The following is a 22005-nucleotide window of genomic DNA, read 5'->3' as shown; positions in this document are numbered from 1 at the left end:
GTCACTGTGGCCCACAGATGTGAAAATGGAGATGCTGCACTGATGATGACCAGAGATCCTAGTTTTCTCTGATAAAAAAAATCCCCAAATTTCAGATTAAAAAAAGTAACCCCAAATCCACATTTTTCCAGGATTAAAATGAAACACCACTACATATATATACATATATATGTATATATATGTAGTGGTGTTTCATTTTGATCACAGAAAAATGTGGATTTTGGGTTACTTTTTTAAATCCGAAAATTGGGGATTCTTTTTAATCAGAGAAAATCAGGATCCATGATGGTGACAAACTGTTATACACAAAGTGCTGCATGGGCCTTGAGATACTATGCTTTGCAACCATAGATCTCTAAGTGCTTTGTAAAGGAAAGCAAGTATCATTTTCTCCATTTTACATATGAAAAACCTAAGCAGACAAAGCCAGATATCAGGTCAGCAGTAGGACTGGGAAGATATCCCAGGTCTCCCAGTTCCCAGCTCATACTCAGTGTACTGTCATGTCTTGCCAGGAAGTTACATTTAGTACCACTAGAGTTTAAAGCCCTTTCTCTATCCCCATCATTGGAGACTTTTAAAAGCAGGGTAGGTGAACCTCTTTCAGGGTTGGTTTAGATGTACTTTTAGCCTGCCTCTGAGAAGTGGGAGGGACTGGGTGTCCTCCTGAGATCCCATTTCAGCCATACAACTCTAGGATGTATATATTTGGCATTCATTTTACATTTAATAATTGTATTACATTTGAGATCTGCAATCCAAGTGCTGCCAAAATTAGAGTAATCCAAGAATTACAGTAAACACTGAAATGCAGAATAGGCTCAGTTTGCATTGCACAACTGGATTATACAACCTGAGGCTTGGAGTTCCAAACTAAATGGAGAGCTATGGAAGAATGCCTTAGGCTTCTGTTTCTGTTTAGCATGCCTTGTTAACCAGTGAAAAGAAATGACAAGTCCAGTTCTCAAAAAGGAGGGCTTTCACCATATGCTTTGCTATGTATACAACTTTTTTTGGTATACTACAACAAATACAGCTTTTGATTTAATCAAATTTCTCATCATCATGACATTCTTCTGTGTTGTGTTGTGATCATCCAAGCCTTCATCTATGCAGTGGGGTGGACTAAGCTGATCCTGGAAGTAGCTTCCAGCCCTACGATTGTAATCAGCCTTTATAATATTGAAAGTCACGGTATTGCTGTCACACTGTTATTGCTACACAAACCAAGCTGGAAAGAGTACTGTCATTATTTTATCTCTAGAACAGAGATGGCAGGGAATCTGAGATGTTGCCCTGAGAATACAAAGCAAACAAACTATTTTGCTATTTTTTACACACCAGGCATCCAGAGCAATAAGCCTTACTTTATAGTAGAAGTGCTATTAAAGGCAACGGAAGTAAAATGTGCTAAATTAACTGAAGACATTTTAGGGGCTTAAATATGCATTTAAGTGCTTTAAGCATCAAGTTAGATCTAAAGGTACATCTACACTGTGCTCACTGTAGATATGCCTACGATTGATATACCTACCTTTAAGTTAGCTAGGTCAAGTACTGTTAATGGTGTAGCCACAGCAGCATGGAACTTAGTTCATTCTAACCACTTGGGTATCTTTACCTTGCTTCTCAGATAGATTTGCAGACTGTGCTAAGTTTCATGCTGTCATAGCTTGACCACTACCAGTACCTGAGCTAGCTAGTTTAAAGCTACATGAGCATGTCTACACTGTAGTGTGTGAACTGGGGTGTAGATATACCCTGAGACCCTGGAAACGTGACATGCAAACACCAATGCAACTTCTGTTGCTTTAGTACATTGATGAAAGTTATATCAGTGTCCAGAGTGGACAGTCAACCAGCCAGCCAGCTCTCCTTGTGTAGCTTCTGTAGCTATTACAGTGCCTTGCCTCTAGTGGTTACAGAGATATATCATTCTGTTGCACTGAGCAACTGACTGTCCCAGGATACAAGTGGGCACAAAACACCTACGCATTTAAAACTTACAGCATTCTAGTTTTACGCCTGATTCTTCCCAGGATAACTTAACACTGGGTCCTAATAAATTACACAGGTGGAGGGCTACACGGTATATGTCTGCAACTTTTTCACACCGGTATAATGTTGGGTAACAATTGTATAAATATGTTATGGTGCCAGCCCTAAGTAATAAAAGGAGACTGTATGGCTATGTGCCTTAGTTTCCCTTTCTGGGAAATGGGGATAGTAGTAAAACCTTTGCAAAGGGCCTTGAAACCTGGGGGTAAAAGTGCTATTAAGAAGCCTGTGGCAAAACTCACAACCCCTAACTCCACATCTTTTTTCTGTAGCTGAACATTCTCTCCTTTCACCTAGTCTGTATTTGTTGGTAGCAATCCCTAAATCCCTAGGGCTTCCCTATTCAGCTATGTTCTCTACAAAATAGTTCTTCTGTAGATGACATGTTGACTTCAAGGGTGGAGTGCTGGTGGAAAATGCAAAGGCTAGTAGACCTAGAGAGTCACTTCTGGAAGCCTGGACAGACTTCAGCAGGTTGAAAATATATTACTGTTGTTACCTGTTCCCGGAATTACTGTGAAATGCATAAACACCTGTTTCACTGAATTGCTGGGATGACGTTGAACACCAGCTTCCTGTGTTTTGTTTCCTTTAGGCACCACTGGATGGATTCCTTTAATTTCTGTCTCCTTTTCTTTGACCAACCAATATGGTAGATGATGGAAACTCTATTAATGGAGGTTTTCAAGAGCAGGTAAGGAATGGCTTGGGTACGGTTGATCTGTCTTGGCACGAGGGGATGGATTAGGTGGCCTCTAAAGGTCCCTTCTAGGTGTATTTGTTATGATGCTATGGACTTTCAAACCGGTAACCCTTACTTTGCATGGCTGTTTTTATTTATAGCTGCTAGATGAAATTCTACTCATAGGGCCAATTGTGTTCCTGAGACCAACATGCAAGGTAACCCTTCCCAAAAGGAAGTGCTCCTTTCATCTGGGAGAAGTAGCTGGCTGTGTTAATCTACCTTTCTCCTGGAGTTAAGGCAGGGGCAGGCAATTATTTCGGGTGGAGGGGCACTTACTGAGTTTTGGCAAGCCATCGAGGCCCACATGCCAGGCAGCCAGGGGCAGATAAATATTAATTTTCTAAATTTTTTAGGGGCCCCGCAGGTCGGATAGAATGGCCTGGCAGTTCGCATCTGGCCCATGGGCCACATTTTGCCCACCCCAGAGTTAAGGGCACTCTCAGCAGGTCAAGAGAGCTTTATAGCTTTCAAAGGTCTATAAAGATCAAGAGACCTTTATAGATTAGGGCTGGAAGAGACCTCATAAGATCATCGAGTCCAGCCCCCTGCCCAAGGGGCAGGAAATCAGCTAGGGTCAAAGAAATCCAGCAAGATAAGCATCCAAGTGTTTCTTAAAAGTGTCCAGAGTAGGTGCTTTCACCACCTCTGGGGGGAGTCTGTTCCAAGCTTTAGGGGCTCAGACAGTAAAGAAGTTTTTCCTTATGTTCAGCCTAAAACGGTCTTGTAGGAGTTTGTGACCATTGGACCTTGGACCTAGGTGGGTTGAAGGCTGGGTAGCCTGGTACCCATGGACAAGCACTGCGTCACTTTTGTGTACTTTCTCCTCTCAGATTTCTGAGAATCCCATGGCCAGAGGGGCACCAGGGCAAAGCCACCAGAGAACAAGAGCCTATGCATGGCACTGAATCTCTTTGCAGAGTCCCCTGCATCCATATACCCTCACAGGACATGTGGGCCAGACTTTTGTCTTTTACAGTTACAACACACTCCATGCTCTGTTCTCCTCTCAGTGAAGGAAGCTTTTTTTTTGCAGGGATACCAGAGCCATTTGCTCCTGGGCATTACCACAATGGGGAACCTTCTGATCCTTGGTTACAACAGTCTGACTTCACTGTATGTGAGAGCTGAATTAGATCTGTCACACTGATATGTAGTTAAATCATTCTTTTTTAAAACTTGTGGGAATGATTTAGAATAATTTTTAACCTGCTGATGTCTACCTTCTAGCTAGAGGAGATAGACCCCTTCCACAGAGCACTATATGCTAACTACACAGCAGTCAATATCCAGAATCATAATATATTCTTGTATACAGTCATAAGTGACTAACTGCTCCACATGTTCTGTAGCACAGGCCAGTGGTTGGCAAAGTTTTCTGGCAGCAGGCTAGAATGACCCAGGTTGGGTCCAAGGCAAGCTGGCACTAGGACCCGACTACTACCACTGCCACTGTTTCTCCCTGCAGCCTGGCCATAGCACAGGCCAAGTCCCCCACTGCTGAAGCACCCCTACTCTTTGGATCCAACTCAAGGGTTGTAGGTTGCCAACCTCTGTCATAAGCTATTAACATTACAAGAACAACAATCTGCCCTTTTAAGAAAAGGTCTTACCTTCTTGGTATCCCAAGCATGAAGTGTTCTAGCTCTGAGAAAATACTGCAAGTTAAGGACAACAGGATATCAGATTACTACTTCTCTCTTGCTTCCTCTGTTCAGCTTGTCTCAACTTTTTTTTTTTAATCAACATTTATAAAATGCTGAAAGCCTTCCAGAGACAATTTTGATGCATATGTTAGTAATACTTGGGCCTCTCACTCAGGCAGATGAAATTGTATTGAATAGACTATATGAATTGAAATTAAAATGGTTTTGTAGTAGACCCTGAGGCCTTCTTTTAATTATATCATTTCAGAGAAACTGATATGTTTAAGTATTTATGAAACAAATAGAACTGGGCAAATATGACAGGAAGGATTTTTGTGAATGTGGGTTCTTTTTTTTTTTTTTTTAATTCCATTTCAGCTGTGGTTGCCTTCCATGAGCATTCATGTGATCTAACATAAAGGGTTTTTCTTTGAACATCCATCACAGAAGCAAAGTCATAAGGATCAAGGGGGAGGGGAATCCTAAAATAATAGTATATGGCTTAAGAGTTAATCACAGCAAAGCCACACTGCAACATCACTTGGATGTCAGATATAGCAGCAAACCATGGGTTAAATTGTTATTAGCAAATAAACTAGACAAGATTGTGATTAGAGTATTGCTATTCAGTGTACATAATAAAAAGCAAAAGTCTTTAAATATAATATTCCTTTCGAATTATTTAGTGCTGAAAGTATAATGATTTGTCTTGCATCAGCTACATCTGCTGATCATAACAGGTAGACCCAAATGTCTCACATTCATCCTGTACAAATTGAGTGTGATTTAAGTCTCAGAGGTTCAAAGTAAACTGATCAGATTTCTTTTGGGGTTTGAGGTTAGCAAAGCTAAACAAGGTCTTCACAGCTGGTCTTCCAAGCTGTACCAGCCCCTCAAGCAAAACTAATTTCCCCTTCGCTTCTCAACTCCGATAGCTTCAGGAGTTCTTTGAGGTGAGTTGCGATCCTGTCAGTACACATCTCCTCAGTCTATATTCACTGAAGTGCAAGCTAAAATTTAACTGCAAATCTAGAGCTAAGTTTTAGTGGGTTTGGGATTCAATATGAACATGTTGTTTAGCCCTACTTGCACTACAGTAACTTTCAGAAGATGGTGGCAAGTCAGTGGGTTAGGTTCATAGGTAGTTATCATGACTTAGTACTGCTAGGTAGAAGGTATTATTCTACACAACCTAGATCAGGGCTGTCCAGCCTCTAAGTAGTTGGGAGCTGCATGCCCTGTGGGCCACACCAGTGAGGGTCATGGGCCACTGGGCTACACACTGCATGGCTGCCCCTCCTGTCACACAGCATGCCCACACCCATCCCCACTGCAGCACACATCGACATGGATGCTAGCCTTTCCCTTGCAATGGCCCCACATGGATGCCCTGTTCAGGATCAGGCCCCAGTGGCATGACACCTCTTAATGGCCACACAGCTCCTGTCTCACTGTCTCCTTGGGGACCCTGCTCTTTTCCTTCACCTATCATGTCTTGACGTCACTTGTAGTGTACAGGGAGGCTGCCCCTAGGACCCACAGTGTGCCTCAGCTCATCAGCCAGCAGTCCTTCTTGTGCCTAGCCAGTCCAGGTCTTGCCTCTAAGGCATTAAATGGCCGTCTTGGCTATATTGGTGCCTCAGAGGGCCAGTCATTTTATGGGCTGTGTTCATAGTCTCTGTCCTGCTCTGTAGTCATGCCTATGCCTCATAGATGTTACTCTCACTCTCATTATCAGCCTGCATAGTTTTCAGCTCTCTAAGCTTTAGCCCACTGGTTGCTCTACCTATGGACTCCTAGGCCTAGGCCTGCTTGCTTTGGCCTAGCTCCTCAGACCTAGCTTGTTTCCCTCTGCCTCAGGGGTCCAGGCCCTGGCCGTCTCGGTCACAGCCTGCCCCTGTCTCATCCTGGCCCAGGACTCAGGCTTGGACCCTTGGGTGGGCCTCTGGCCCTTTTCTGGGTTCAGCCTCTTGTGAACTCCAATTCCACCAGTTAGCTCTCTAGCCCTCTCAGCTCTGGCCCCATCTCTTATCCCTGCCCCTTTTGCAGGGCTCAAACTCCAAGTGCTTCTCAGGGACCCCTGTGTGGCCTCCTAACCATCCCTTCAGCCACAACATTGTCCACTGGTCTTTGCCATCCCTACCACTGCAGAACAAAAGACCCTGCCCGTCTTGCTACTTACAAAACAAAGATCAAATGAAACTCCAGGTCACCCCCACCCCGCACAAACTTAAAGCAAAAAAAGAAAAGGAAAAAAAGAGGCTTCTCCACCTGCATGCCACTTCGGGGCTCTCCATACCATCCCTCCCAGCTCCCCAGCAGCATGCCTCAGAGATCCTTTCCTTTCCTCAACCAGGGCTAGACTAACCCTGCTGGCCTGAGAGCAGCTCTTTTATACTGACAAGTCCCACCCCTTCTGGCCAGTCTGTTCAATCACACAGCACAAGCTCAGGATTCACTCATTGGCCTGTTCTGCCTTGCTTGGGTTCTGTGTACCTGTTGCAGGGCTGCTAGTGATTGGAAACCCTGTCTCCTCTCCCTGTGTTGCTTTTGTTTGCAATTCCCCCACTCTGAGCCACCATGACTTCCCTTAAAGGACCTTTGTAGTTGGAGGCCCTGCTTGTCCCGCAGCCTTCTCGCAGTAATAGGAAGAGGGGTCCGAGTTACACCTGCCCCCACCACTACAGCATGCATCTGTGCAGGCACACCGTCACTGCAAGGCATGTCTAGGTGGGCACTTCACACAGCTGGACCACGCACTTCATGGCCCCAGCTTCACCCTGAGTGGCCTGTGCTGTGCCATACTTCGCTGCATTGTCCTCTAGGGCCAGCACAGAATAGAACACAGAAGCCAGAGGAGGAAGGGGAAGCCTGGAGACTCCAGCTCCAGCTGGAGAGATAGGGAGAGTGGCAGCCTGGCTGCAGGCCACAACTTAACGCCTTGCGGGCTGCATGCAACCCGCAGGCTGCCCTGACCTAAATCTTGTCTCTGTCCTGCTGCTGTGCTACTGCAGCTGTGATCAGCAGAGGAGCTCAGTTGGAGCCCCTTTGCTTTAGATTTGAGGTGTCAGGCTAATGTTATTCTCTTATGAGGCTCTTCAACTCTGCAATTTGCTCATTGCCTCCGTTCACAGGCCCTCCAAATGCCTTATGCCCATTAACATAATTGAGAGTCTTTCCAGTGACTGTTGGGAACGCTGGATAGGAACTCTCTAGGCATGCTGCAGAGTGTATCTTTTCTCTCTGCTTTTGAAAAGGAAATGAGATAAGGGCTGGCTGGTGGATGGTAATTGTCTGGAACTGTTATTGTTATCCTGGGATGACTATTGTGGCTTGAACGGTTCTGGGTTTTTTGCTATTACTTTGTTCATAATAGCTGAATTTTAATTATGCAGTGCAAGTAAATATCTGCAGAGGCTCGGCAAGTTGACATAGATAAATATTCCTTCCTCTCACACCATGCACACACCTGCCTAGATCCTAACACACATCCGTAGTGTAGACATTGCAATATGATACTCCTCCTTTGCCCTGCCCACCCATAAATATCAAAGCATGCAACCACTCCATTGGGTGATCTTTGCACTGTACTTAGCAACATCGGGAAGTAATCATGGCTAATTGTTATGGCTGTAATTCCAAACCTGACAGCTGGCAAAGAATCGGAGTTCACAGTCACATTTGCTAAATGTCTCCCTAATATGTTCCATCAGAGGCTTATGGCAGCGCTCTGCAAATGCTTGTCTCTTGACTGCTTCTATTGCTCCAGCTCTGAGCTGGCTGCTGCCAAAGCTGTCCTCCTCCAGGGCAATTATTTGCACAGTGTAATTTCTTGGCAGCTCAGCTGACAAATGTTGTTTTCATACAGGCTAGACTAGGTCTACATTGTAAGGGGTTGAAACTGTAAAGATTGTAGAAGTATCTCAAGCGAAGGAATAAACATGGGTTGTAACATAAATGTGGGTGCCATCTGCTCCAGCTTAGACCAGTGGCAAAACTTCTGCTGATTTCAATGAGAACAGGACAAAGTCTACAACCAATCTATTCTGTTTAGTGAAAATATTTTCTTAGTACCGACAACAACTTGCACCGAGGAAAGAAGCTGAAGTAAGGCAACACTAGAAAGGATTAGAGAGTTGAGAAGATGGGGAATGGTATGAATCTCCCAAAGGTTAGCTGCTCCATCCGGCTCAGCGTACTAGGCATTGAAAACTAGTTACCAGCTAAAATACCACGATGAATGAGCACAAAGTGAGAGGGATTATGTCGGATGTGTAGCACACCTTCTACATACCACAGGGGTGTCAAACCTAAATGACACCCATCCATAGGTCAGATCTGGAATATGAGGCCACATCATCTGTCCTGTGGGGCTGCCTATGGGGTCAGAAATTTGGTCGCAGCAGCAATAATTCCTCCTTTTGCATCAGCAGATCATTTTACCACCAAATTCCCATGCCTGTGGGGAGCTCTTTGGGCTGGGTCCAGCCTTCAGGCCATATCTTTGACACCCCTGACCTATCAGTGCTAATTCACAACAGCTACCTATGAACCTAACCCACTAGCTTGATGCCATTTATTAAATGGATTTGGTACCATATAAGGGGCTGTTTGTTCTTGACTTAAAACCCACCATGTTTGCTGGAATTAAGAGGCAGCTAGGAAATAATTTTAATCAGAGACTGAAGAGAGATTTTCAGCAGACAACTACCTTTCCATGCCAAGAGGCATTCCCTCCAGGAAGTGTGGCAACTTGGGAAAGCCCACTCTGCTCCTTTTCAAGCCATAGTATTTCTTGTGAATAAACAGATGACTTAATATTCCAAGGCTCTCCGTCTGGCATTAGTACTTAGGTATTTTTGAAAAGTGCCACACGATCTGAGAGTAAAAAATAAAACCACTGTCAATAGGATGACGGTGTCAAAAGAGCTGCAATGAATGCTGCAGCGGTCAAGGAAAAGCAAAAGCTTGACTCGTATTTGAGTGACTCAGGACTGATGAAGGCCAGCATGCTGCAGCAAAAACATAGGCAGTTGTAGGAGTGGTGGACAAAACCCAGACTAGTCACCAAAACACATGACTCAACTTTGTTTTGCTTTTCAAGGGCTATTACAGTAAGCACTGACACTTGGACGGGAACTGTACTGGAAAGAAATTACAGTATGATCCATTTTATTAATGGCTCTTCAAAACAGTCTGGGTGAATCTATATTTTAACTTTTTATTTATTTTTAAATCTCTGAATCATAGCAAATGCTCTAGTATCAGAGCTGGGCTCCAAAAGCTAAACTGAGAGTGGAGCCTACAAGTCTGAATTTGGAGTAACTTAAACCTCCTCTTCATCTGAGTTTGTTATATGCAGCTTATTGGTATGCTACCTCTTCCAGCTGCTTCACTGTGTGTACATGATACACAAAACCAGAGTGCCACTAGACTCTCATAAGCTGATTTAGACTAACTTGTACTTACCAATATGTAACTTGTATGCAGTTCCTTTTAATTTAGCTCTGAATTTAGGAGAGGCTTAACTGGTATTACCAGCACTCAAGAGACCTATGGGAAGAGTAGCAAGAAAAACTACTTATAGGAAGGTGTGGGAAGGTATAAGTTTACCCTTGATAAAGGATGAGGTTCTACACTTTGTATTATACAGGGGATTGGATTAGATGGTCTAATGGTCCCTTCTGACCTTAAAGTTTATGAATCCAGAGGAAAGCATATCTTATCTCCCCTTACAGCTCTTTGGCATGTAGGCTACACCAGTTTGGGTTCCTCCTTGTACAGCAGTAGATTAAAGTAAGTAGTTCTAGGGAAGCCTGATTGCAGTGATGCAAATCTATTATTATTCAGTTATTCTTTCTATCACACTAGCTCTTAAAGGCCTCAACCAGGGATAGGGAGCTATCACAGTAGCTCAGGGGTGGGCAATTATTTTGGCTGGAGGGCTGCTTAACAAGTTTTGGTGAGCTGTCGACGGCTGCATGGGTAGCCCTGCCCCTTGACAGTACCCCACCCCATCCTGGGACTGGAAGCCTGGCCCCGAACCCCTGACCTTTGCCACCGGCAGGCCCTCCCCTTACCCCCCAGAAATGCTCCTTTTGGGAGGGGAAAGTTGCCATCTTGGAACCAGAAAAAAAAAATCATACACTAAACGTCAAACACCTACTATAACATATTTTAATTTTTTTACAAAAAACATTTTTCTCATGATTTGTGTTTGTATAGTGTATGTAGAGATGACTGCATAGTGTGCGTGACTGTGTATGTATGGCAGGGTATGATACCAAGAGCACTGGAGCTCTTGAAAGAAAAGCTGACAGGGCCCCCACACTTAGAGCTTACCCAGGGTCCCAAGTAATTCAGCTTCTGTACAGTGGCAAGGGCAAAGCACAGTGCTCCTAAGTTGAACCAACTAGGAAGCACTTTTGCCAGTACAACTGAAGCGGACCAAAAAACTTTGAGATAAATAAGACTTCAGGAAAAAATAATGACCGTCTTTGGAAATGGTTGAGACAGAGTAAACAGGGAAAGATCTTGTTTAGCTTTCATCCTGGAAAAAATAACATTTCTTCCTTTCCAATGCAGCACAGTTGACTGATTTGGAAACAAATGTGTTTTCTCTGGAAAGATTTATTTGCCCAACAGACTTTTTTTTGTTGGCAAAAAGCAATAGGTTGGAAGAACAAGGGTCGTCTTGTTAGCAGGTTTAAAGGGCTCAGTAATTAACTGGTACATTTGAAGGCATAGCATGCAGGATGCTTGCAGCAACCTACATTACAGTGTCATGTGGAAGTGCTTTGAATGGGGTGATAATTTCAGAAAATACAGTTTAATTCTTTCCCAGGTTTAGAAACCAAAAATATCTGATTATGAAGTGAGCAATCATGTTTATTGAGGTAAGGATGCTTACATGTCCTTTACGAGACCAAAGTTTAATTTGTGAAGGGTTTGAAGGGGTTTTTTTTCCCCTTCCTAAAGGTTTCTTTCTTGGAAACAAAGATACATTTATTTCATCTGGAAGTAACAGCATGCACTTTTTTTACAAATCCTCTAGCAGTACATAGCAAATACAAACTGACATCCTGTGCTTTGGGGAAGTTGAAAGCCAAGGGCCATTTAGTCCTGAAGTCATCACTTTTTGGTGCATGGTACATAACAACATTCTGCATGACCAAACCTATCTACCTCTCTCTTTCTTTGCTAGTGTAGGCAACTATTAACTGCAGGCAAAATTTTCAAGGCTTGGTTCCTAAACTTCAGGTTCTATAGCCATATTGTAGCTACTCAAATGCAGATAGTTTCATTTCCAGAAGGACTGAGCACCTGCAGCTCCTGGGAACAATATGATTTAGAAGTGCACAATGCCACTGAAAATCAGACTGCTTTATTTTGGTGCATAAATGTGGATTGAGGAGTTGAACTTTAGGTATCCTTGTCTAAACATTTAAAGTCAGTGAACGCATCTATGTGTTTGTTAATGCACCCTAATTATGGTACATTGTTTAGTACCTGTAATGACAGGTACTAACTTAATGTGCCATAATCAGTTCTACTGTGTATTAATGCAGATGAATGTTTTTTTGTGATGCTACTCTGCAGTAGACTAAATCTAGTAGACTGCAAATTAGCGCATCAGCATGGGCTTTGCCCTCCATGCTAATGCTCAGTAGAATTAGTCTTCTGCGCATTAAGTTCATGTAGATGTGCCCAAGTAATTTTCTTATTATTCTTAATAAGAACTAAGAGAAGACAATGGAATTTCTTCAAGTCTCTTAGGCTTTAAAACTAGGGCTGTCAAATTATTTTTAAAAATTATCGTAATTAGCTGCGCAATTAAAAAATTAGTCGCAATTAATTGTGATTTTAATAACATGCTAAATCCTCAAAATTATGCACAGAAAAACTTGAAATTATGCAAAATTATGCAGGTACTTTGTATGGTTGGGGGATGGGTGTGGGGAGTGTGTGTTGGGGGGAATTTGTGAAGCTGTAGGTATGTGTGTGGGGTTTGGAGCCAGGGGGAGGGGGGGCGGTCCCCGTACACCCTGGCAGGATGTGTGGTACTGCGGGTCAGGAGTGAGGGGCAGCAGCAGGGCTGGGTGGGCTGTGGCTTGGGAGTGAGAGGCACGTACACACACACACACACACACACACACACACACACACACACACACACACACACACACTGCCCAGCAGGTAAGTCTGTGGAGGGAAGGGTTGTGGGAGAGGGAAAAGGTGGGTGGGGGGGGGCAGATCGAGGCCCCCATGGTGAGGGAGGGAGAGGGGCCAGAGCTGGCATGAATGTGACCCAGAGCTGGGGCAGATCATTGGACAGAGCCATGGGCAGCTCGTCTAGGGGCATGGGGGTGTGGCTCCCCACTGCTGTGCACACCCCTGGGGGAGGCATGGAAGGCACGTACCCTACATATTTGTGTGCAGGGAAAAAGCAGGCCACCTGCTGCAGGCTGGGCTTCTGCCATGCTGCCTTTGCCCCGGGAGTTGCGCACTGGCTGTGCTGCGCCCCCTGCCTGCCTAGTGGCAGCAGGCACAGCATGGCATTGCACAGTGCCCAGGGCAAAGGCAGCAAGGTACAGAGCCCCATCCTGCAGTGGGCAGCCCCCCCATGCTCCCCCATGCCTCCCCTCCACACAGCAGCGGGGAGCCACACCCCTCCTGCAGCCCTGGACAAGTCACCCACAGCTCTGTCCCACAACATGCCCCAGGCCCATTCACCACAGCCCCTGCCCCAGATCCACTCTCTCCCTCACCATGGGGCCCTCGATCTGTCCCCCAAACCCCTTCCCTCCCCCATGCCCCTTCCCGTCTACAGACTCACCTGCAGGGAACTGCTCTACAGGCCACTGGGCTGTGTTCCTGGCTGTGTGCATGCTGCTCATATGTGTGTGTGTGTGTCTGTGCATATGCCGCACCCCTTCCTCTGCAGCCTCCTGGAGCCCGTGCCTGGGCTCTCCTGCACTGCCACTGCTGCTTTGCTGGGTGGCCTGGAGGTGGCAGTGGTAACAGTAAAGCAGATCCTGGGTGCAGGCTCCAAAGCCACATGCGCAATTAATGTGTTAAAAAATTAATGCAAGAACCAATTAACGTGTTAATCATGCACATTAACTATGATTAATTGACAGCCCTACTTAAAACTAAGACTACTATGTTATACCTGTATTACATTTATAGTCTGTAGCAGTCATATCTCAGGTGAGGATCAGCCACTGAAATCTCCAATAATTTCTGTTTCTTAGTGAGAGACAAATTTACCCTGCCATATTAACACTAAGTAGTGCCTTATTTTATAAATATTCCACAACTCCCCCACCATCTATTTGCTAGACCCTACCTAAGGATGGAAGCACATCTCTCACTGCCTGTAGAAAACCACTCAAAACATACCCAAGGGCATTTATAGACATCACGGGGGTTTAATTCTCCCTAAATTGAAGCGGTGTTTTTTTAAAAACACCGCTTCAATTTAGGGCGAAGTAAACCTCTGGGTCATGTACACACATGTCCTTACCTGCCTCTCCGGTGGTGGGGAGGGGGGAGAGAGCTGCCAGTGGGCTGAGTGGTCCCTGAGCTGCGGGGGGCAGGGGAGGCTGGTGCTTCCCTCTACAGCAGTGGCAGCTCCCCACGGGCAGCACCCACCCACAGGCACCCGGCTTGGGCAGTCCCGAGGGGCACTGTAGCTGCAGAAGGAAGCACTGGGCCCCCGTGCAGCTCAGGCAGGCAGGCAGGCTCTGGGGAAACAAAAAAAAAGAGATCAGACCCACTGCTTTTTTTTTTTTCCCCCTTCATTGCAGCCTGCCTTCCTGGGCTGCTGCCGGGCTGCCTCCTGGGGCTGCCTGCAGAGCCCCTAAGCCACACAGGGCCTGGTGATTCCCTCCACAGCTGTAATGTAGCAAACGAAAACTCCTTGAAGGTGTTTTAGTTTGCTGTGCCCCAAAATCATTTGTTGCACCCCCAAGTCATTTAAGTCCTCCAATGACAGTGGTGGGAGTCAGGCAGAGTGCTGATGGAGGGGCCAGCTACTAGAGCAATTCCCTCTCCTCTCCACAGAGCCAGGCTGAGACCAAGTGCTTAATTATATACAATTTATTACTATAATAAATATTTAAGGTAAAACATGAAATATTTACAATAAAGTCTAGCATATGACACTACATATTATATCCAACAATTCACATAAACGATATAACTTACAAGATACATAATATTTAATATATTGAACAGGATAGTTAAGGATACAACACGATAAACACATATGGGGAATCAACTTATATAACCCAAATCAGCTAATAATATTTCCTAGACCTACCAAGTAACAATACAAATATCCATATTATCACATTAAGAACATATAAACCTTATAAACGTCCTTAAAGAATACCCATAGCTATATGGAGCTTGACACAACAACAATCACCCAAAATAGGGAATGCACTCAGTACCTCCCCTAGGGGTTTCCTTGGAGCCTCCCCTTTAGGGTCCTGGGATGTGGACATGCCCCTCCCACAATGGAGGGTGGAGACAGCAGACCCTCCTGTCCTGTTCCCACCTGCACTGCGGTGCCCACTTCTCCAGCAACTTACACTTCCTCTCTGAAGCAGCCAAGGCTCATCCCCTGGAGGCTGATCCCATGAGAGCCTCTCTCCAGTGGTGCCTTCAGCTCTCCTTGATGGCCTGGTGCCCTGCACTGGGTAGCCAAGGGCTCTCTCTCTCTCACAGGAGCAGAACCCTTACAGGCTCTGGTTCCCAGGTCTCACACCAGGGATCTTCCCTTTCCCAGGCCCTGCTCTGGGCACTGGGGCTCTTCTAGGTAAAGGCAGAGCTGCACTACAGGGCTCCAGTCACTTGGCCTAGGGCTGGGCCTAATGAGCAGCCGCAAGCTGCTCCCAGGGCGGATTCTCCATGCGCCAACCCGCATGCCAAGTGAGGCCCAAGCAGCTGCAAGCTGCTTCCAGGTCTAGCTCTCCCTGTGCCGATCTGCACACTGACTGCCCAGCTGCTTGCTGGGTTCACAGGCTCAAGCTGCCTCAAGCGGCTCCTAGAGCCTGATCCCCATGCACCGATTCGCGCGCTGCTGAAGCTCAAACGGGGTCCTGAGGATGGCCACCTCTGGAGCTCCTCTCTCCTTGCTGTCCCTCATTGTCTCTCCACAGCATGCTGAGCACACTCCCCTTTTATACTCTTCAGGGGCTTGACCCCCAAAGTTCTCCAGACCTGGCTGGTGCAGTTCCAGTTCAGGTCCAGCTGCTCCTTGCCCCCTCCCTTTGGAAAAGGGCAGGGCATTGCTTCCCTTGTGCTGCCTCTGGATTGGTGGGTGGGCTCCACCAATCAAACAGCAGACCCTCAATCCTGGGACTCAACCCAAGCTCTGAAAAGGTAAGCCTGCTACATATAATTTGGTATTTTTCTGGTTCAGAGATGGCAAACCCCCTTGCTGAAAGGAGTAATTCTGGGGGGCAAGGGGCAGGACTTCTGGTGGCAAAGGTCAGGGGTTAGGGGGTGGGACTTCCAGTCCCAAGATGGCAATTGGGCAGGGCACCTGTCAATGGGCAGGGCTACCCATGCAGCCCACGATGGCTTGCCAAAACTCGGTAAGCGGCCCTCCACCTGAAATAATTGCCCTCCCCTGGCTTAGCTCATCACATCTGCAGTGCAGTCTGTGGCAAAGGTCAGCACATGGTTGTGTTATCCCTGAAGCACACTCAGGGGGTGACCATTAGGCCTGTATGAATAGGCAGCTATTCCATTTGGCTTTAGATCCATGTACTTCAGATGCCATGGATCCAATCCGGAACTCTGGATCTGTTTCCCGCTTCCATTCAGCCAAAGCGGCTCCAAAGCTTCAGAGCTGCTTCGGAGATCCAGCCATAGGGTATAATGGGGAACAATGAAATATCTATAACTTTGTTGTTTTTTGTCTGATGTGGATGAAATATGCAGAGGTAGTAGCCTCTGGTGAGAGCATGAGGCCTGCCAAGTTTCAAGAAGATCGGTGCAGGGGTTTGGGGGGGAACTGCACCCCAAATTCTTGAAAGCAAAACTCATGTCACGTGTATGTATTACACCATAAGGGGGTGAAAACTGCAAGGGTGGTAGCCCCTGCTGAGGCCACGAAGCCTGCTAGCTGTCAAGGAGATAGGTGCAGGGGCTTCTGGGTTCTGGGGCCCTGCACCTCTACCTACTGACAGGCAAAACTCATGGCATGGGTGCTTGTGCAACTGACTGTCTCTGTCTTGGGGCAGTTGATTGTCTGTATTGATTATTTCCTCTCCTTAGTCTGTGGTTTTGTAGGTGTTAATCTTTGCTAATTAACTTATCTAGTAGCTACTAGTAGCTAGGTACTGTGTATTGAGCTGGTCCTTGAGTGAATCATGATTGATTGGTAACTGGTAACACAGTAGCTTAGCAGCCAGGCCTGCAGTAGTTCCCACCACCACCCTGTGCCCCAAGACAGGCACAGTTGCACAAGCACCCAGGTCACGAGTTTTGTTTGTCCACAGCTTGAGGTGCAGTTTCCCCCAAACCCCTGCACTTATCTCCTTGAAACTTGGCAGGCTTGGTGGTCTCAGCAGGGGCTACCACCCCTGCCATTTTCACCCCCCTGTGATGTAACACATACACATGACATGAGTTTTGCTTTCAAGAATTTGGGGTGCTGTTCCCCCCAAACCCCTGCAGCTATCTTCTTGAAACTTGGCAGGCCTCATGCGCTCAGCAGAGGCTATCACCTCTTCAAGTTTCATCCGTATCAGACACAAAACAACAAAGTTATAGATATTTCATTGATTCCCCATTATACCCTATAGCTGGATCTCCAAAGCGACTCCAAAGCTTTTCTGAAGCAGTTCAGAAGCACCAAACCGCTTTGGAAAGCCTAAAGAAGCCAGTGCTTCGATCTGGACACGCTGCTTCAGCATCCAAAGTGTCTGAATCTTCTCTGGATCCGAAGCACGATCCGAAGTCTCTCACAGCCCTAGTGACCAAGATTCATAAGCTCCCTCCTGCTCTTGAGATGGAGGAAGTAAATCACAGGAGTCTATACCTGTTGTGGTGTATGCTCACTGATGTGCAGGTGTAACTATGTTGGTAGGTGATAAATACCAGTTGAGGAATAACTGGCTGTGCTGCAATACTGCAGAAAAGGACATGGGAGATACAGTGAACTGCAACTTGAACATACGTCAACTGAGCTTGCAAGTCAAGGGAAGTGATTCTTCCACTGCTGAAGCCTCGCCTAGGGCATTGTGTCCAGTATGGGGCAACACACCTTCAAGAAAGATGTGAATAAATTAGAAAGAGTCCAGTGGAGAATGACAACAGTGATTAGAGATCTGGGAAACATGACTTAATGAAGAATGTTTGGAAGAACTGGGACTATCGAGTGTGAAGAAGAGAAGTCTGAGGGAGCATTTGATAACAATCTTCAAATACCTGAAGGTGTAAAGAGGGCAGTGATAGAGTATCCTCTGTGGCTGCAGGGGACAGGAGAAGGAGCTATAGTTTTAAATTGCAGCAAGGGAAATCTAGGTAGGATATTAGGAAGAACTTTCCAGCTGTGTGGGTGGTTAAGCATCTGCACAGATTGACTAGACAAGTTGTGGCATTTGCATCATTGTTCAAGTGCAGGTTAGACTCATACTTGGCTGGCATGGTTTATACAGGGAAGATCCTGCCTTGAGCAGAGGGGTGGATGGATGATCCCCTGAGGTCCTTTCCAGCCCTATTCTCCTACGATTCTATAGTGGTGGGATAGGCAAAGCCAAGGCTCCACCTGCTTTCAGTCTCCTTCCATCTCTTCCTGTCCTCTGCATAGCCGGTAGTAAAGCCACGCTATGGAGCCTGTTTCCCCTTCCTGCAGGAAGTGAAGCTGCAGTACACCAGTGCAAAGACATCTGAACTTCCCCTAAACTAACACAATCCAAGGGGTGCCTCCCTTGGTGTTTTCCAATTTAAAGCATAATAAGAGTGAGTGGGGGGAAAAAGATATTTAAACAAAACAGAATGACAGGAATGAGTTAATGGGCACTTTTCCCAGAGGCAATAATTCTCTCAGGATTGGATGGGTAAAGTGAATATTCCCTTTTCAATTAAGCCTCAGTCTCCAGTCTCAAACTAACTTTAATTAGACAGCCCTACTAAAATACTATAAACAGTTCCCAATGCAGGGAATAGCCTCTGCCATCCACTAGCATAGATGTATTTGGCCATACAATCCAAATGGGACACACTTGTACAAAGGAGGACCAGTTAGTAGTTAAGTGAGAGCCCAAGACTAAATAGGGAAAAGTCCAGTATGTTTCTCAATGCACTAGAGAATGGTGAATCCTGGTCGGTTCAGGTCAAACCACTAACTAAACAGTGTGTGGGGAGCTTGCGTTACCCTATGCTCAGTTTGCACAAAGGGACAGTGCCTCAGTGCCAAGACCAGTTTTTGTTCTCATTGACTTCAGGGGGACTGCATCTATATAAACAAGAACAGCAGTTAGCCCTTGGAGTCAGATCTCAGAGTTTACTGACAAGGGAAAAGCTTGCTTTTGCCTTGTCTTAAAAACAAAATAAACAGCAAAGCGTATGAAAGGAGATACTGGCGTGAACCAAGAAACTGGGGAACTGAGCCAGAATGGAGAAGGTCTGGGTTGACACTGTACTGATCTCTCTCCTTCCTAACATCTTGGCTCCCCAGCACAGGGAACTAATTTGACTTTCCTATGCCTTAGAGCTACTATGAAGCTAAAATCATTAATATTCTTGAGGTGCTCAGATGCTTCAGAGCCCAAGCGGAATCTCTGAATTTAAACAAATGAAAGATTTTGTTACCTGAAATTAACTTTCGAACAAGCTACAGTTGACTTTAGCTGGGTATGTTTAACTAGGATCGTGATACTAAACAGTTATTATGCTGTGCATCACGTATTTCAGTGGGGTCCAGCTTCTTGGGCAGGAGTGCTGCAAATTAAATTTTGCACCCTCCCCAAAGTGCCACTTCAATCCCTTTCTCCTGTGCTCTGCCATCTGCTTCCTGCCCTGTACTTCCTCTGTGATCTACTCCTCTGCTTTCTGCTACCTGCCCAATCTGTTGATCTGCTTTCTGCTCCTTGCATGGTCTGCTGCTGTGCCCCTCCTTGATCTGCCATGCACCACACAGAGGCTGCCAGAGGCTGCCTGTGCCACTTGTGGCAGTTATGCTGCAGGTTGGTGACTCCTAAAATATTTTACTCAGGCATTTCATATTGGGTGGCAATGGGGTCTAGTGGAAAAAGGACAGTGGCCTAAGAGTCAGGAGGCCCCCTGCACACTTGCTGTTTGAACGTGGGCAAATCATTACACCATCCTGTTCCTTTGTTTCACCACACATTGTTTGTCTCATCTATTTGTACCATACGCTCTCAGGAGGACCTTGACCACAGTTGAGGTGCCTAGCCATTGCTGTAATAACTGTAATTTCCATTGCAATCATAGGATTAAGTTCTACTCAAGCAACACCAGCATCAATCCCAGCAAGCATTTGCCAACCTGCTCTGGACAGCTCGCATACATAAGGGATTAAACCAAATCTATCCCTTTCCAGGATTTTGTATTTCTTATATCTCCACAAACTACGGACATCAGCCTAAGATTTTGCCACATGCTTTGCTTTTCCTAAGACTTCCCCTGCTATGTGAATGGTTCACTTTATCTCCAGTCTCTCCTATACTTCTATAGAGGAGTTCAGCACATGCATTTGGCCTAAAACATCTGTGTCTCTCTATATGTGATTCAAGTACCTTGTGCCAAGACAACTGAGCAAGAACCTTACCTCAAGTCCTAGATTGTTCTTCTTGACCTTGCATGGTATCTGTAAAGCATAATGTCTTTTTGTGAGTAATCCTCTCCTTCACCTAGCAGCACCTGTTGTTGCTGCTCTATCATCATCATCTGGGACTGCAGCTACAGTGGTTTGTGTTCTGGAGAGTCACATGGACTATAAGGGCAGACTTTTCATATATATAGCATTGCCCACCACCCTTGTGCAATTTGCTGTACTCCATGGAGCTGGGGAACATCAGTAAATAACCTGCAGTTCATTGCCTGAATTTTTGGTTACTCCTTCCCTTCACTTGGGACAGGATAAAAGAATGGAGTAGTGGTTAAGCCACCTAGGGAAGGCCATGCTGAGGTGACCTTCTCCTAGGGTGGCCATCATAGAGGACATTCTGGTTTTCTGCTACTCTGTCATCTGTCCTCTATTGATATGAAACCAGATGCCTTTATGTCCTCTATTTTTCTCTTCAAGAGAAGAATAGAGGACATAAAGGTGTCCAGTTTCGTATCAATAGAGGACAGAGGACAACCGGACTGTCCTCTATGATGGCCACCCTACCTTCTCCCCAGAGTTCTAGCTGTGTCAGGTGTGATCTGACTTATGCTTTGGCTCTCATGACCTCTTATGGGTCCTGGGAAACAGAGAAAAGCCATAATACAAGGCACTGTGGCCAAGCCCCTGGCTGGGAGCAGAGTCCTTATGCTACCTAGGGAAACACCAGTGAGGGATATCTTTAGTGGTCATCCTCGCTTTCTTTAAAGCCACTCACCATTATTAGAGGAAAGTAAATGAGACGTAGTGTGACTGAAAATCAGGCCCAGTATGTCCTTGGGAGCTTTCTATCACTATCCATACGCAGCTCTTGAAACTGGTGCTCCCAGGAGATATGGACACACAGAGTCCTGAAGTTTACAATAAGAGTTCATCAGCTTAAAAGCAGCTAAGGAACTGGTTCTCAACCTCATTAGACTGTTAGAGTCAAGGCACTCCTCAAAAATGTCAGCTTTAAGCTTTTACTCATTTTTGGACTACAGCAGCCTACTAGAACAATTATTCTGTTCAAAAGAACTCCGAAAGACCACAACAGGGCAGAATGTTTCTGACACTGCTGATTCCTATTTGAAATATATTAATCTTGTGACTCAGGTGAAAGTATTTGCACACCTAACAGTGCTAGTATTATATGAGACCCTTAGAAGGACCTCACAGCATCCCAGGATGCTATGCACTCTGGTCAGTGAGCTAGATCCTAGTCCCTGCTGTGACAGCTTGACACTGCTTTCGTAGTAAGTTTACATCTTGTAAAAGAAAACCCTCTGTGGTGTAGATTGCTCCATTCTGTGCCTCCCAGTTCCCCGATCCAGACCTCAACCATCTCCTGCAAAGATGGACCCTGCATCCTTCTATCTGTGTATTTTTATATGTCTTTCAGTTCATATTTTCCAAATTATTACATTCGGCAGATTGTCTCCTGAATGGAATCCACAGTTCCATGCCAGAAGTTCACAATCCCCTATCACATGTAAAAAGTTTGCTGTCATGGTTTTACACATATTACGAGGCTCTGTTCTGGATGGAAACACTCTGTATAATCTCTTTAGAGATAAATAAGCCTTATGCTGAAAGTTAAGGCCATAATTTTCTTGATGTTTATACACATCATTTTATCTTGCTCATATGGTCCATTTAACCACAGTTGATTTGATCCAAGTGTGTCTGACTCTTCATTCTAATTTTCTAAA

At 45.6% G+C, this 22005-nt stretch overlaps 1 long non-coding RNA gene across 1 annotated transcript in view; it reads left to right on the top strand.

The window, feature by feature from the left end:
* The window catches only part of LOC102369447, a 37099-nt gene that overhangs the window by 3899 nt on the left and 11195 nt on the right, over positions 1-22005 (top strand). The window contains exon 3 of the long non-coding RNA XR_323080.3: positions 2654-2752. This is a non-coding gene — a long non-coding RNA (uncharacterized LOC102369447). The remainder of the gene's footprint in view (positions 1-2653; positions 2753-22005) is intronic.

This window comes from Alligator sinensis, unplaced genomic scaffold (assembly GCF_000455745.1).
Source record: "Alligator sinensis unplaced genomic scaffold, ASM45574v1 scaffold59_1, whole genome shotgun sequence".
NCBI classification, from domain to species: domain Eukaryota; kingdom Metazoa; phylum Chordata; order Crocodylia; family Alligatoridae; genus Alligator; species Alligator sinensis.
Note: the sequence above shows the minus strand (reverse complement) of the source record. Positions and strands in the feature narration are given on the sequence as shown.